Raw genomic sequence first — 14146 nt, 5'->3', positions numbered from 1 at the left:
CTTAAACCTAACTAACCTAGGGACATCACACACATCCATGCCCGAGGCAGGATTCGAACCTGCGACCGTAGCAGTCGCGCGGTTCCGGACTGCGCGCCTAGAACCGCTAGACCACCGCGGCCGGCAATGTGAGTAGCAATCAGATATGATTTCAGGTTGTGGCTGGTAATGACAGAGGGTACTCTGATGGCACAATGGTATGCCACGTACACACTGTTTCACCATGTGTTACCTCTCACGTGAAAATATCATGATGCCTATGTCAACAAGACGATACTCGTCTACACATGGCACGTGTCTCTATGAACTGTCTGCATGATGTTGAGGTACTCCTGTGGCTAGCTAAATTGAGATGTATAAGGGGGCGACGCAGAGACAGTAATGGCGACATCAAGGCCAGTTACAACAGATGTAGGTCATATCGCCCCAGGAGAGGATATAACAGGTTTATGACATCCTTCCCAACTCGTTCAGTGCATCCATCCAGGCCAGAAGAGGTCAGAAACATATTGATAAGTGGGCTTATATTGCCAAGTTCTTTGAAAATTTGATCTGATTTTGTAGTCACTAGAATAATCACATACACTCTCAGTCATTAAAAGTGAATTTCATTTCCTGCTACTCTTCTCAACAGGGTCAGTGCGTGTGTCCAGGCCATAAGAAGTCAAAATCATATTGATAGTGGGCTCACGCTGCCAAGTTCTTTGTCAATTTGGCTTCACTTTGTAATCACTGACATAACACCACATACATTGTCGATCTGTGAAGTTGAATTTCATTTCCTCCTCACCTTCTGGGTGCATCGCCTTTTCTGTCAGGCAGTGTACGTTTGTATTAACTTATTCATTCAATATCACACCTACTCTAATTCACAAATTTCATTTTAAAATAGGAAATTAAGGTAGGAGACATGCAAATACAATTATCATAATTTGTGCTTATTTAAAAAGACTAAACTTATCTTAATCAAAAGTCCTCCTCTGATTAGGCGTCGGCCGCTGTGGCCGAGCGGTTCTAGGCGCTTCAGTGCGGAACCTCGCTACTGCTACGGTCGCAGCTTAGAATCCTGCCTCGGGCATCGATGTGTGTGGTGTCCTTAGTTTAGTTCTGTTTAAGTAGTTCTAAGTCTAGGGGATTGATGACCTCAGATGTTATGTCCGATAGTGCTTAGAGCCATTTGAACCATTTTTTGATTAGACTCTAAGTAAAAATCTTGCTCGTTTCTTGGGTATCATCTTTTATTTTTATCTTTTTCATTTGTGTGTGTATTTACTACATTTACTCTCTTTACTGTTTGTACTCTTGATATTGGCTTTAAGGCCACCACATTCCTCTGTCCATATTTCTTTTTAGGAACACAAGGGAAGACACATTTGAGTTTGGAGCATCTGTCACCTCAAAGAGTCCCTCATAAACATTAAAGAATTTAAAAATCTAAGAACGTATCTCCTTATATTTTCCATTCGTTTAACTAAGGCTAATGTCCCAATGTTCATTCTTGTATTTTAAATTTTTTGATAATGTCTTGTTTTCCTAGCTAAAACACACTTTAGCCACACTTCCCTTAGTTGTTCTAATTTACCTTACAGTTTCTTGCCAGTGTTTGGAGCGTAAGATATAACTTCCCGCATAAATTCTGAGGTCTCTGACCTATCATAATCTCATATAGGATAAACGTAGCGGTCTTAAGCTTATCACTGTTATGTAAATGTTCTACATTTTGTACAAAGTTTATCCCACAGGCTGTGAATCTTATCACAATAAATTCTGCATCAGTGTCTTAATTCATACATATACTTCACAAAGGAATTATTGGCCAGGCGATAAGGTGCAATATATATCAGTTTTACCCCAAGTGTTGGCATGTCTTCCTTCCAAGCGTCAAATACAAACTTTATCAGATAATATACTCTTTGGTTTCCATTTGTCTGCTCCACAAAATAATCACCCCTATTTTTTTGCAAATATTGCTCCATCAGTTGCTTTTTGCAATGACTATATCCTCACATACTGTGTGACAACCTAAGGCAGCTCAAATACAGAACAAAAATTTCTTTGAGATTTTCTCAAAAGCACATAAAGAAACACAGATGGTAACTGCACCACCTTGTTTTTAAATTCTAGTAATGCTACCTGCACCCCTTCTTTCAGCCTGTGCTGTCTACTTTTGTGTCCAGATCCATTTTTAAATCATAAATGCTTTGTTTGACTTTCTTCCAAGCCTTCCCATTTTTGTAGGATTCCATTTTAATGAAGTTTGTCCTGTTGTTGTATGCAGTCAAGCTGTTACCCGGTCTGGTTGAGGCCCGAATGCTCACCATTACGTAATCACACAATAAGACACAAAAATGGCAAAAATTTATCTCATCGAAAATAAGGCACACAAAACACATACAACGAAATCAAACAAAGTTCATAGGACACTTTCCACAAAATTGTGATTTAAATAACTACAGGTGTGTAACGCTGGTCCATAACGCCGGTTTACTTACAACACAGCAATATCACAGCCAATAAAAAGGCAGTAGTACTACAAAAAGAACAGAAACACATTCACTTTTACATTCGTGGCAGCACAACCACACTGAATTCACGTGTTCGCAGCTATACTAGATTGATTATAAATAATTGGAATAATACCATCTACGTAAGTGGAGGATAGTGGGAAAAAAATAATTCGACTGTAAGAGTTACCATGTGGGAGGCATGGGAGGCAACATAACTTTCCTTTATATAATTTTTGATATAGTAACTGTGAATGTGTTTCGATTAATTCAAGTGGTTAAATACTGACATAACAATGGTCCATGGTTCTGATTACAGTTCAGGATAGAGGACTCGTATTTTAGTCTGGGATAAATTATTCCATATAGACAAAAGGATAGCTAGGGTTTATTTAAAACTTTATAGTCTCAATTGCAATATCTGTTAAGTAAGTGGTGACAATCTACGAAATTAAGTGGGGACTCACTGAGGTACAGCCGCTCTTCAACATGTTACCGCAGCTGTTGACAAGTAGAAAGATGTTTCCAGCGCCTCCAGCTTCGCCTACATCTACAAGGCGTATAATAATCTATGGCGTAAACGCATGCAGATGAAAGCACACGATACTAGAAGCAAAAAATTCCAGAGTGCATTGTTTAAAATCCATGCTTTATGAGCTATGAGCACTCGTTCAGTAGAGGAGATGTTTAACAGAAGCAAAGATGAACAGGTGGTCATAGCTCTTAAGGTATGCACTTTAGAGCCCATTTTTATTGGACATATTTTTCTTCTTTTAGTCCATACTACCGCCTCTCAACATTTGGAAAACAAACATCTTTCAGAACAAGACATTCGCTTCACAGTGTCAAAGATGAAGTCGTACCTGTTACTCTTACGTTATGGAATTTAGGATCCATGTTTACCGGACGTTTTTCTTCTAGTATCGTATAATTCAACTGTAAGCTTTTATGGAATTAATTATAATAGACGCTGTGAATCTACATGACTACTCAGCAATCTACACTCACGTGCTTCTCAAGGGTTCATAGAAGCACTTTCCCACTATTTTTTGACCGTTCCACTGTCGAACAGAAAATGAACAAAATGAATATTTACATCTCACTGTGCGAGCTCTGATTTCACTTACTATATTACGATGGTCATCTCACCCTAGGTAGATGGGAGTCTGCTTAATAGGAGGACGTGCTGAAAAGTTCTGATATTTTTGTGTGAAAACTGTCAAACGTTTTTAATATTCTACATCTTTATTCTTTAAGTGTGCATATTTGCAGTCGACTGACGCTACAGGGCTCCGAATTTTAACGTGTATCATGCCAGTGTGTAACATAATACTGTATGTCGATGCGTGAGAAACAGCATGCTGTAATCGTTTTTCGAATTCGAAGATTTCGTCAACGTATGGAGCACATTCTCCTTCAGCACGACAAGACCAGATCACACACAGGCGCCGCGACATCTGTAACAATGCGACGCCTTGGGTTCGCATTGATCGATCATCCTCTGTTCATTCCCTACTTGGCCCCATCCAATTTTCAAGTTTCCAGAACTTAAAGAACACCTTTGAGGACATCACTTTGATAGTGGTGAAGCGGTGCAAGCAGAGGAGGTTGTAGCACTCTCATTTTTGCCATTACATACAATATATTTCCATCATGAGTGGGGTTCATAACTACCTGTTCTTGGTATATTTCAGAGAAGGCAACAATAATGATTGCCAGGATGTCTTATCATGCCAACCACTATCAGAATTGTAATTTTCTCAATTCATTATAGGATGATTAAATTCTCTGACAATGATTAAAGCGTGACTGGGGAACTTATGTCCGAGCGAACTGAGGTTTTCTCTAAGGTTTTCCGTTGTATCAGGAGATGAGTGTAGTGGACGGCAGAAGGATCCCATTACCGTCTTATGCGCCTCCCTGATACTAAGTCTTGCCTAAATAGCCTCACATGCAGATTTAATTTCTATTCCAGTGGATACATCACCTCCATTTCCCATTAGCCTATCCTTTCGATGCACACTTAAATTTTCCCCAAAAACGTCACTGCTATCAGTTTCATGTTCAACCAGCTTTCTGCACTTTGTATTATTAGAGCTTCACTGCTATCCAGGAGCATTTTGAACTCTGTCACTTTGTTACGAATCTTTCGACAATTAACCAGCAGAATTTTAAAACTCTCACCTGTAGAGATTGCATGCCCTGCAATTATAAATACTATGGTGAAAGATGTTTGTAATACACACACACTGTCATGCGCGAGCTAGGGTGGGCTCCGTTGTGTAGCGCTAGTTTTGGAAACTCACTCTGTGACTTTAACATTTGTCCGTGGTATCCTGGAATCAGAATTTGGATTGCTCTATACATTATGTATTTGTTCACTTACGGCGTTACTAGTCGAATTTGGTGTAATATTGAACCATCTTTGCCCACACTAAAACACTCGCAAGAAACAATTTATGGTCTTCTTTGCGGAAATAAGTTGTTTTGCTGAAAATAATTCACTTTGTGTCACCAGAAGTGCATTCTGCAACGACCCTGAATTTTGATAATTTTAATTACAGCCTAGGTAGCTAACGGGACCCATTTCAGGAATATGTGACGCCGATGTATAGTCACCCCTTGAAATTCAGAGAGCCATAGCTGATCACTGTGACCAAACACTGCTGCACTGACCTCTTATCAAGCTTCTCTTTTTTATTGTGCATTTGTCCTGCATCGGTGTAAGATCGGCATGGTCATTAACTGATTTGGTATGGTTAATGTAAGGGGTGGCCGAATGCCTTTCCTATCGCCATCCCATTACCACCCGGGGTGGAATATACGTACCCCAACCGTCTGCGTGTAGTGTTGTTCTTGTGAATGTGAGCAGCGACATTTTTTAAATGTTTGCAGATCGTGTAACAGAGGCGAGACTTGGGCACTAGCCCGGTATTCACGTAGTGGGGTGTGGAAAATCGCTTATAAACCACATTCAGGCTGGCCGGCACACCAAACCTCATCGTTAATCAGCCAGGTTGATTCGATCAGATTCCGGCGCACGTCGCCCGTCCCGGAAGCGGCGTTTCAACATGTATGCCTATCCAGACTGTTTACCTTTCAGCATTGTCTCAGACAGTTCGTTGTATTACAGTGCATACCATAGTATTAGCCGTCAAAACTGGAACACTAGCACAGGCCAAATCCAGTCTTCTTTTCATTTGTTTAAATATAACATTACAGAGACACCAGAGGTGAGTCATCAACTGATGGTAACGTCTGCTGTCCAAATTACCGGCTGCGCGAACCAGAAATGATCGTGTTGTGTACACAATTGCAGCCTCTGGGCCGGTACGACGATGAATATAATGCTAACACGTTCATTCCCCTTGTAGTCTCCACACACCGACACGTCCTTCGTGATACTGCACGCCAAACCGGGACTCGTCTGAAAAGTCGACGTGGTGCAAGTCTTGTGTCCAGTGTTGTTGTTGGGCACACCACTGACGGCGCATCTCTCTCTCTCTCTCTCTCCAGACGCCTCCAGAGAAGCCACAACGTTGGCCTCGGTGCTGACAATTCAACGTGCTCTTGGCGATGTCGCAGTGCCCTCGTGGGCACTCGTCTTGCTGGCAATGAGCCTGTTTCCTGACTCAAGGAAAATGAAGCGACTTTAAAATTATAAATAACCGAGAGTACAATACATCTGTTATCAGAGGTGGTAGTTGCCGGGGTCTGTCGAGATCCTGCACGGCGTTGAGTGTGGCGCTCCTCATCCTATCGATCCATACTCGCATGACAGTCCAACTCGAGCAGAAATATCGCGGAACAATATTCCGACAAGTGCTCGTAGACGTTTCTCTTTCTTACATGGGGCGTAACAACTTCTACTCACAAACAACCAACGTTCAAATGCGATTTCTGAGTAATAAAACCATAGCCTAATCTTCACATACGTACAGAAAGGCGACGGCGTTACTCCAACGTACTTTGCGCTGTTGCGCTGAAACGCTGCTCATTTGAATATCTAAGCACATTGCACACAACATGGTAGTCTGAAATTTTTTTACAAGCTGCTTTCATGGTGACGCAATTTTAACGGCCAGCAGCGTTTGCGTACCGTCGGTTGGCACCTCGAAAGTACCTACTTCAGTCTGTAGCGTAAAGGCGTTTACCGGTGCCAATATGCCTTAGGTAGTAGAGCCTCCGTCGAATCTTGTTGGCGGAGACAATTTACTGCTAATAATGTGGTCCACACCTGATTTGCAGTTCATACACTTTAATTGCCTCTAGATGTTGTTTAAACCACTGTTTATGGCCATATAGAGTTTCGTCTATTGAAATTTGTGCAATTTGCAGTTCATACACTTTAAATGCCTCTAGATGTTGTTTAAACCACTGTTTATGGCCAGATCGAGTTTCGTCTATTGTAATTTATGCACAGATAAACAGTAAGGCACATATTCGGTTGATATCCTGTAACGTGTTTGTTCAAGTGCAGTAACACAACAGTTTGCGTGTGACGGATATATAGTTAACAGAGTCACAGATTAAAGTTCTTAACATACTGACCTTCAGATCTAACAGTCAAATCAGTACGCACAACGATGTGCACGCTAAGTATAATTTGGAAATAACAAAGGTGACAGTCCTTTACTATTGTCACTGTGAATATTTTTTATACAATCCATAATAATAATTACATATTCACTGTCCAGTTAAACACTGAAAACAGTCGCTGAATTACATAATGATCTCCCAGATGTGAAATTTAAATAAAACTCGGCACATTTTATCTTTTGTAGTTTGTGCTAACTCTCCTGTGGTACACTTCCCCTTATCGGCGGACATAGATTTTATACATTCCAAAAACTTGCTTAGTTATTCGCTGGATTTTCAGAAATTACAATTAGAGAATTACATTTCTGAGCAAATGAATAGTAAATGAAGATTCTTCTAATGCGGTCTTTTAGATACAACAATAATCTCTATTGAATTGCACCGTCTAGTTTGCCAAAATATGGTATTCTAGTTCACTAACAATTTTTAGTTAAGATTGCTAATAACTCTTAAATCAAAAGTTGCTAACATATTTCCAACGTTGGCTCTAGGGATATAATAGTTATTTCAATATCTTTTTGATCTACTCAGTCAGGAAGTTAGTACTCAGGTGTACGTTTATATATGAACAATGGTAACGAAGTTTTATATTATTGGTATTTAAATGAAACAATAAGTTCACTGTTACCAGTCACCGTTTTATTTATTTCCACGACGCGTTTCGAAGGTTTAAACCTCCATCATCGGGTGGATTTACATTAGTAAGTATTACATTTGTGTGTGTGTTGTGTTACGATTTTTGGAGGAACTTGTGGCACTGCCTAGTAGAGAAACGAGACACTATTTTAGAATATGGTTTAGGATAACTTTTGACGAAAAATTAAACTGATATCTAATGGTAAACATTAAATAAGTAAACTACAGTACCTTCAGTGATCACAGGTTCCTTTTGCTGTCGTAACACATCACATGTATACTGCCACATTTGTAAACAAATATGGCGTCTGGAATCAGCTGGGTGCAAAGTTCGTATAACAGAAGTGAAGACATAATCGCAAAGTGCAAAGAATATACATCATAACAATATTATTACAGAATAATTGCTTTAGCAATTATTCTGTAATAATATTGTTATGATGTATATTCTTTGCACTTTGCGATTATGTCTTCACTTCTGTTATACGAACTTTGCACCCAGCTGATTCCAGACGCCATATTTGTTTACAAATGTGGCAGTATACATGTGATGTGTTACGACAGCAAAAGGAACCTGTGATCACTGAAGGTACTGTAGTTTACTTATTTAATGTTTACCATTAGATATCAGTTTAATTTTTCGTCAAAAGCTATCCTAAACCATATTCTGAAATAGTGTCTCGTTTCTCTACTAGGCAGTGCCACAAGTTCCTCCAAAAATCGTAACACAACACACACACAAATGTAATACTTACTAATGTAAATCCACCCGATGATGGAGGTTTAAACCTTCGAAACGCGTCGTGGAAATAAATAAAACGGTGACTGGTAACAGTGAACTTATTGTTTCATTTAATGTCAGTAACAGTCACGGTAAAGCCTAACCTAAAAATGTTCGCATTTAAAGTTATTGGTATTTGTAATAAGCATAGTTTTTAGGTAAATTACTCACACCAATGGATTCTAATTAACCAAATGAAGATAATAGATACTAATGTTAATTTGGATAGCCGGCCGCGGTGGTCTCGCGGTTAAGGCGCTCAGTCCGGAACCGCGCGACTGCTACGGTCGCAGGTTCGAATCCTGCCTTGGGCATGGATGTGTGTGATGTCCTTAGGTTTGTTAGGTTTAAGTAGTTCTGAGTTCTAGGGGACTGATGACCACAGATGTTAAGTCCCATAGTGCTCGGAGCCATTTGAACCATTTTTTTAAAATTTGGATAAGTCATGAATCAAAATTTGAGATTTTTGGTACTGTAAATATGCCATAAAAATGATCATATCGACGACATTTGTAAAAAAAAAAAGTTACGTTCAAAACATTTCCTGCATCCATGGAAAATGTGAGTCGAGGTCATGATTTGCAACTTTGTCCAATAAAATAAAATTAAAATTTCTTAACTACTGCAAGACGTCGCTCGGTCTAAGCGGACAGTCATCAGTCTGGATGACAGATTCGAACCAAAGTAAGGTTGGAGTGAAACGTCTCGTTAAGGAGGAGGACGTTAGAGATAGAGACGAAGAAGCGGTCGCTGCATCCCAGAACTCGGCTGAAGCGATTATGGAAACCACGGTAAACTTAAACCAAGGTTGTTGGACAGATATTCGAACCATGCTCGTTCGTAATTCGAGATCAGTGCTTTAACTGGTACCCTACCATGTTCTGCAGCTAATTCTGCTTGCAACCAAACGCGTTGCTCAGTCGGCAAATTTTATGTTCCTTGTGATTGACTCAAGAGAAATCGTTCGTTCCTTACTTGGCTCTCTTCGCATCCACTCAACGAGGCGGTACAGTGGCTAACATACTAATATGCGTTCGTGTGTAAGTCGGTTCAAAAACCCTACCGACCATCCTTAAACAAATGGCGTCGTGCACTACCGGAAAACCAGTTAGTTCACCCTTTTAGAGGTTTCAAATTCACTCAAGACGTATTGTTACAACAGTGCATATGGAGTACATGAAAAAAAATGGTTCAAATGGCTCTAAGCACTATGGGACTTAACAGCTGAGGTCATCAGTCCCCTAAACTTAGAACTACTTAAACCTAACTAACCTATGGACATCACACACATCCACGCCCGAGGCAGGATTCGAACCTGCGACCGTAGCAGCCGCATGGTTCCGGACTGAAGCGCCTAGAACCGCTTGGTCACCGCGGCCGGCGAGTACATGAAATGATTACATTTACAGATCAACAGCACAAGTGATTTTGAGGTACCAGGTATCGACCCATGCTGAAATGCCCATATAAGTACGTATTGTAGCCACCACGGGCGGAAATGCTGGCGCTGACACTGGCATCCAGTCAATCGCACAGACGGCGAAAACCGTCCTGTGATACGTTATGCCACGCATGCTCGACCTGTTCACGTAGTTCTATAAGGGCTGTTGGTTGACGAGTCGCAGGAGTCACTCCTCGTCTCATCACATCCCACGCATGCTCGATTCGAGACAAATCCTAGAGACCGTGCTGGCCAGGGAAGTTGCTGCACGTATTGCAGAGCACGTTGCTTTTCACGGGCAGGAGTGGAGAAGCATTCTCCTATTCGAACAAGAACTCACCTTACTGTCGCAATAACAGCAAAAGAACGGGTCTGACAACATTCTGCACGTACAGAGTGCTAGTTAGCATCTCCTCCAGAAACACCTGTGGTGAACGACAGCTGTGCCTTATCGCAGCCCAGACCATAGGGCCAGACGAGAGGCCAATGTGTCTCGTACGAGTGCACTCTACGAAACACCACTCAACAGATCTTCGTCGTATGTGCAAAAAACCTTCATTTGCATGCAGGCATAATCTGCTTTCATTGCTGAAGGCCACCGCGCTCCATTCCATCTTCTAAGTGATCTGACGACACCAGTCGAGCTGTGCACGTCGATGCTATTATGACATGAATGGAAGATGGGCTACAGATGTGCGTACCCGTAGTCCCACTGCTACTAACCGGTTCGGAACAGTTCGTGTTGACACGCCTAGGCTCACAAGCCCTCTTACCTGTGCTGTGCTAGCTATACGATATGCCACTGCTGCCCTTAAAATGCAACGATCCTGGCGGGCGTCTGTGCTGCGTGGACGTCCAGAACCTCGTCTGTGGGTGTGAGAACGTTCACGAGACCACTGATACCAGCATCGTTGCACAAGTGTCGCAGCACGTCCAACCTGTGCGGCAGTTTTGCGAAAGAATCATCTTGCCACCCGGAAGACCACAATTTGAGCCCTTTCAAGCTCGTCAGTTGGCTGTGGGAAGCTCGAGTGCGTCTCCGTGGCATGGCTGCTGCTTGCTTCACACGTTTGCAGCACACTGAGCCTTCTGGCTGTGAGCATTCCCTATTGAAGGGTAGACACAGATGGCGCTCTGGTAGCTATACTACAACGCTATCTGTTGGCAGACTACTTTGAAACAATTATCACTACATATACTACCCCCAGTTGACATATGCCGTCATCGGATCAATATCGACGTCGTCTTTGAAGATACAAAAAGTCTTGTAAATGTAGAGCAACACCACAATTTTTACACTGCCATGCGCTTTCACTTCGTTTTCCTTTCGAGCAGAACACAGCGCACCAGTTTGTGGCATTTTCCCACTCAGTTGTGTTTAACTGCATCCGGAAATGAGTCCATGTTTTTGGCTGAAGTCTCATAGGGGTGACACTCGCTGAAAGTTGCTCCTAAAGGCGATGTAGCAGGTTTTACTTGCACCCATCGAACTTGTTATACCAGTGCCTTCATACAGTGATCTACATCTACATCTACATTTATACTTCGCAAGCCAACCAACGGTGTGTGGCGGAGGGCACTTTACGTGCCACTGTCATTACCTCCCTTTCCTGTTCCAGTCGCGTATGGTTCGCGGGAAGAACGACTGTCTGAAAGCCTCAGTGCGCGCTCGAATCTCTCTAATTTTACATTCGTGATCTCCTCGGGAGGTATAAGTAGGGGGAAGCAATATATTCGATACCTCATCCAGAAACGCACCCTCTCGAAACCTGGCGAGCAAGCTACACCGCGATGCAGAGCGCCTCTCTTGCAGAGTCTGCCACCTGAGTTTATTAAACATCTCCGTAACGCTATCACGGTTACCAAATAACCCTGTGACGAAACGCGCCGATCTTCTTTGGATCTTCTCTACCTCCTCCGTCAACCCGATCTGGTACGGGTCCCACACTGATGAGCAATACTCAAGTATAGGTCGAACGAGTGTTTTGTAAGCCACCTCCTTTGATGATGGACTACATTTTCTAAGCACTCTCCCAATGAATCTCAACCTGGTACCCGCCTTACCAACAATTAATTTTATATGATCATTCCACTTCAAATCGTTCCGCACGCATGTGTCCTGTTGTGAGTTGAACTCATGATAGGATTTAAATGCTATGACAACTTGGTGCGACTACAGCTTGTCATTTGATGCGATAGGTTTACATCGGTTTCGATAGCTGGCTGGATGGTTCCTTTGGAACTGACACGTCCAAATATCTTCCACACACTTCCCCAATCCGAAATTTTGCCCTGTCTTAGACGACCTCATAGTTGACAGGTCGTTGAACTCTAACCTCCCTTCCCTCCCTGCGTCTGTTTACGTCGACAGTTGCAGCTGCAGGACGGCATGCTACGGGTGTTTGCAAAAGAGTGGTAACTTACTCCCGTTTCGATCTTTCGTAAGGTAATTATAACTTTTATACGAGAAGCTGTCTCATAATGATCTCTGGGTACTTGAGCTTCAGCAGTTAGAAATTATAAGCCTCCTTTCTTGGTATTTACATTTGTCAAGATATCAAAAAAATGTTCAAATGTGTGTGAAATCTTATGGGACTTAACTGCTAAGGTCATCAGTCCCTAAGCTTACACACTACTTAACCTAAATTATCCTACGGACAAAAACACACACCCATGCCCCAGGGAGGACTCGAACCTTTGCCGGGACCAACCGCACAGTCCTTGACTGCAGCGCCTCAGACCGCTCGGCTAATCCCGCGCGGCGTCAAGATATACAAATGATTCAAGGTCATTACATCCGATTGCAGTTAACATCGATGTGTGTGGGAACAGTGACTAGGAAAATTGAGACGATTTTTAAGCGATGCTAATGTTTGGCATCTACTTGACTCCCTGCATCAACCACACCGTGACGTTCCGTGACTCTACGTTATGGTCGTTTTACCGTCCTGTTCAACATATGAAGCGCTCCGTAGGTACAACCAGTACATCTACACCGATGAACCAAAACATTATGACCACCTGTTTGGTAGAGTGTTGTTAAAACACAGTGCAACAGAGATTCTGCTTGGAATGGGTTCTACAAGCCCTTCACAGGATTCCAGAAGTATGTGATACTATACCCCCGCCGGCGAAACATTGCACTTGACAGCTCGCTTTTTGTCTAGTTAGGTTGGCTATACTGTAATAGCGATGTTGCAACAGCAGCCTCTATACACACAGCAGACGATACAGTTTTCCGTCCCGTCTCGTAAATGCAAGCAATTGAGCAATTACAGTGTATATAAAAACTCGTTTTTAGTTGTACTACAATGACAGGAAGTAAACAACCGTATAATAATGCATGTAAAAGCATAACAATGCGCACCCTTTCGATAACGGAGCAAATAAATACAAAAAACAAGCATCTGACGACTGGTACTTTAAAATCAATAACGTACGTAGTTTACAAAATAAATAATAACCAAGATTGCAATAAATAACCAATATTAGTAACTTTTCACTCACCAATTTACAGCGATAATGGCGCAATTCCATCCAGCTCGCCATCGTCACTGTTGTCCGACTCATCGCCAAAACCGTCTTCATCGTCGTCATCAGCAAGACAAATCATTAATTGTTCATGGCCACTGATAATGCCTTCTATTGTCTGTTCTGCTCGTATAAGCTTCTCGACGTGCTCTACTTTTTTTCTCCATGAGGCTGCGTCCACAGTCACAAGAGCTTCACGCAACAGCTTTTCCACCTCTGTTATTGTAAAGGACTTGTTGTTGTTCCTTACATACATTTTTACATCACGCCATATTAACTCAATACGGTTGAAATGGCAGTGATATGGTGGCAGCCTTATTACAGTATGACCCTGCTCCTTGGCAATTTCGTCTACTACATATGTAGGTGCCGTAGGCTTATTTTCTTTAACAAGAGAATGTAACAGAACCTTTGTCATACTCATATCCGCTGCAATATTTCGAGCCTGTAACCACTGCACCATAACTTCATCCCGATCATTTGTGGTTGGGGATTTGTTCTGTATCACCGAATGATATGGAGCATTGTCCATTACAATTGTTGTAGGGACAGGAAATTGTTTTAAAAGGTTCCTGAACCACTCAACAAATCGTGTGTGATCCATATCTTCATGGTAATCACCAGTCTTTTTTGATCTAAAAACTAAAAGTGCGT

Source organism: Schistocerca nitens, chromosome 3 (assembly GCF_023898315.1).
Source record: "Schistocerca nitens isolate TAMUIC-IGC-003100 chromosome 3, iqSchNite1.1, whole genome shotgun sequence".
In the NCBI taxonomy this organism is placed as follows: Eukaryota; Metazoa; Arthropoda; class Insecta; order Orthoptera; family Acrididae; genus Schistocerca; species Schistocerca nitens.
This window is presented reverse-complemented; position numbering follows the sequence as displayed.